Source organism: Dromiciops gliroides, chromosome 6 (assembly GCF_019393635.1).
Source record: "Dromiciops gliroides isolate mDroGli1 chromosome 6, mDroGli1.pri, whole genome shotgun sequence".
Lineage (NCBI taxonomy): Eukaryota > Metazoa > Chordata > Mammalia > Microbiotheria > Microbiotheriidae > Dromiciops > Dromiciops gliroides.
Window position 1 is genome coordinate 133,570,802 of NC_057866.1, and position 3,490 is coordinate 133,574,291.

The following is a 3,490-nucleotide window of genomic DNA, read 5'->3' on the forward strand; positions in this document are numbered from 1 at the left end:
CTTTAAAAAAGTACATTAATTTTAACAATCTCCTCTTGAAGATATTACTTGTGGACATTATTAGGAAGCCTCATTATTGCCCTCCTATGTGCCTCTAATTAAATTTCTAATCTTCAGTCCCTTGACTGAGATGCAGACTTGCCCCCAAGTTCCTCAGCACCTGGGACCTCTTCAACCTGGAACATCATCTTCCTCTGTGGATTCTTACCTCTAATATCCTTTTACCATGCTAGTCCCTTCTCCTCACTGTTGAGTTCCTGGTGCCTCTATTTTGGAGAGGGGTCTAGGCTGTCCAACCCTTCATTCCCATCCTTGGCTGTGCTGCTAACTTTCTGGACTTCAACACCATGCTCTTCCCTCCCCAAAAGATACTTTCAACCCCACCCCCACCCCCCATATTCTCAGCTCTCTTTTGTAAGCCATCTTCCTCAATTTGAATGAAGAAGCTTTGAGGACAGAGACTGTCTTATTTTTATGCTTGAATTTGTATCCCCAGTGCTTAGCACAATGCCTGAAATCTATTAAGAATTTAATGAATACTTATTGTCATCATTTGCTTGTAATAGTATGCTATAACTGTGATTTCTTTAGGAGTTGTTAAATCTGTAAGAATGTCTCTTCCTAATCCACCAAAACATTCTCTGTGTGATAATTCACTGTACTTGAGCAGTGCAGTATGTGGCAATGGAAAAAGCACTGGATTTGGAATTAGAAAACTGGGTTTTCTGATTCCACTACCTATTTGAACTTGGGGTAAGTAATTTTATATCTCTTGCACTCAAGTTCTGTATCTATAATTAAGGGGTTAGAGCTCTTAAGGGCTAAAATTCTAGCTAAACTGTCTAAAATATCTAATGAGTGGTCGCCAATAAATTATAAGCTTTAGCAAGAGTTAGACTTTTAAGCATTTATTAAGGAGAATAAGAGTTTGGTAAAGAGAGAAGAAAAGACCTAGATTCCTATCTATTAAAGGGAGAGCACATTTCTAGCTTGGCTCTCCACCAGTCCAAAGGAAAGAGAGTGAGACCGAGCGCCAGTCTCTTCTTCCTCCTCCCCACTAGCCCGCATCACTTCCTGATGCCAAAGAAAAGACTCCTGGTCTTGCCCTCAAAGACTTTCGCTTCATGAGCAGAACTCTTCTACAGTAAGTCTCCAGCAGGTGGCATCATTCCAATCGTTACAGAGAAGATAACTTGTAGATCTCTTTTAGCTCAGCATCTAAAATCTTATGATCCCAGATCTCCCAGGTGTACTGAATTGCAGAGCCTCCAGCAACCTGAGCTTTCTGCCTCATCTGGCTACATTTTGGGAAAGTAGTCATTAGACTATGATAGAGCAAGAAGAACATATATGAAACATCCTCAGTTTTGATTTAGACATTTCCTCAGTTCCAGGTTCTTAATATTTTAAAAATAATTGTGTTTGGGGCAGCTAAGTGGGCGCAGTGGATAGAGCACCGGCCTGGAGTCAGGAGTACCTGAGTTCAAATCCGGTCTCAGACACTTAACACTTACTAGCTGTGTGACCCTGGGCAAGTCACTTAACCCCAATTGCCTCACTAAAAAAAAAAAAATTGTGTTTGCCTTCTTGGATGTGTTTCCTGATCTGTTGGTATACTCCCTGATTCCTGATTGCTTCTATTGCCTTAAAGCAGCTTTTATTCCTTAGATCTGTTTTTTGTATCCTTTGGAAATCTGGACTGTTTTTTACAGAATTACAAAATTTCAGAATTGGAATCAACCTCCAAAGGCATAGAGCCCAACCTCTTTCTAAATACAAGTCCCCTCTACAACATCATTACTAGAGACCTTCAAACCTTTTTGCTTGAAGAAGTGTGAGGAAACTCTACATCCTATGACACCTCATTCCTCTTTTGGGCAATTCTAATCGTTAATGAGTTTTCCTTCTGTTGATCCTAAGTTGGCTGCTTTGCAACTTTCATTCATTAGATGAAATTTAGTTTCTACCCTCTGGGTCTAAGCAGACCATCCCTCTTCTACATTCCAGCCCTTTAAATATGTGAAGGCAGTCATCACGTCCTCTTAACTCTTCTCTTATCCACGCAAAATATCCCCAATTCCTCCAGCATATCCTAATATGGCATGACTTTAAGGTCCTCCACCACCCTGATTGCTCTCCTTTGGACACTCTTCAGTTGATCATTATCCTTCCTAAAATGTGTTTCCAGGTGTGAACACAATTCTCCAGATGTGATCAGATTAGGAAAGAATAGTGGTACCATTAGACTCAGATTTGGTCTTGGCTCTCTGGGTCTTGAATTACCCTGGCTCCAAAAAGTCTGTTGGCTAGAGCTGGTCATTACAAATAGAAATGAGCCCAGCTTTATTGTATTGTTTTATTTCTAATTTTTGCCTCATGAATAGCTGTCACTTTTCAATACTATCAATGCATTTCTGCATAGTGATACCTACTTCTCATTGTTTCTAACCTGCTATGCAATGTAACATCAGAAAAACTAAAGTTTAGCAGGAGAAATCAGACCACAAAATCAATAAAACTAGTGGTGCTCTCTCTATCTCTCTCTCTCTCTCTCTCTCTCTCTATATATATATATTACACATACATACATAAATACACAGACAAACACACATACATACATACATAACACATACACAAATATATGTCTGTGTGTGTATGTTTAAAAAAATTAGTAGGTCCAACTGATTAGGTCCTGAGGATAACTTCTCATGACAAATTCATAGGCTTTGTAATGGCTGCTTTCTTGATAATCAGGCTTTTGTCTTTTCATATTTATATATCAAATTGCTAGATGCCTAATGGCCAGACAAGTTGTAAGTTCTACTAACAGTTATCTCCCTCCCCCATGTCATAAAGTGAAATATGCAATCTATTTATATATGTAAACATTTACGTTTTACATTCATAAAGACTTTTAGTGTGTCAGAATTCATGAATAGTATGCAAAAAAACCCTAGTGAGTTAAAACTCAAAAGTCTTGGGTTCTAATCCTGGAGCATCTATTAATTTGCTATAAGATTTCAGGCATCCCCCCCCCCCCAGGCAATGAGGGTTAAGTGACTTTCCCAAGGTCACACAGCTAGTGTCAAGTGTCTGAGACCAGATTTGAACTCAGATCCTCCTGAATCCAGGGCCAGTGCTTTATCCACTTTGCCATCTAGCTGCCCCCAAAATATGGAATGCTTCTCGAATTTGAGTGTCACCCTTGTGCAAGGGCCATGCTAATCTTCTCTGTATCATTCCAATTTTAATATATGTGCTGCCAAAGCAAACACTGTACTGCAGAAGCGGGCACACATTTTTTTAAAGATTAGCTCCAACATCTATATAATGATTTTTTGGTGGGCTGGGGCAATGGGGGTTAAGTGACTTGCCCAGGGTCACACAGCTAGTAAATGTCAAGTGTCTGAGGCCGGATTTGAACTCAGGTACTCCTGAATCCAGGGCGGTGCTTTATCTACTGTGCCACCCTAGCTGCCCGATATATAAT

At 39.9% G+C, this 3,490-nt stretch overlaps 1 non-coding gene across 1 annotated transcript; it reads right to left on the reverse strand.

Annotated features, from left to right (window-relative positions):
• Nucleotides 1-3,168: 3,168 nt before the first annotated feature.
• Nucleotides 3,169-3,275, reverse strand: LOC122733216. The gene has a single exon (XR_006353799.1). It is a non-coding gene; the product is annotated as a U6 spliceosomal RNA (small nuclear RNA).
• Nucleotides 3,276-3,490: the final 215 nt, after the last annotated feature.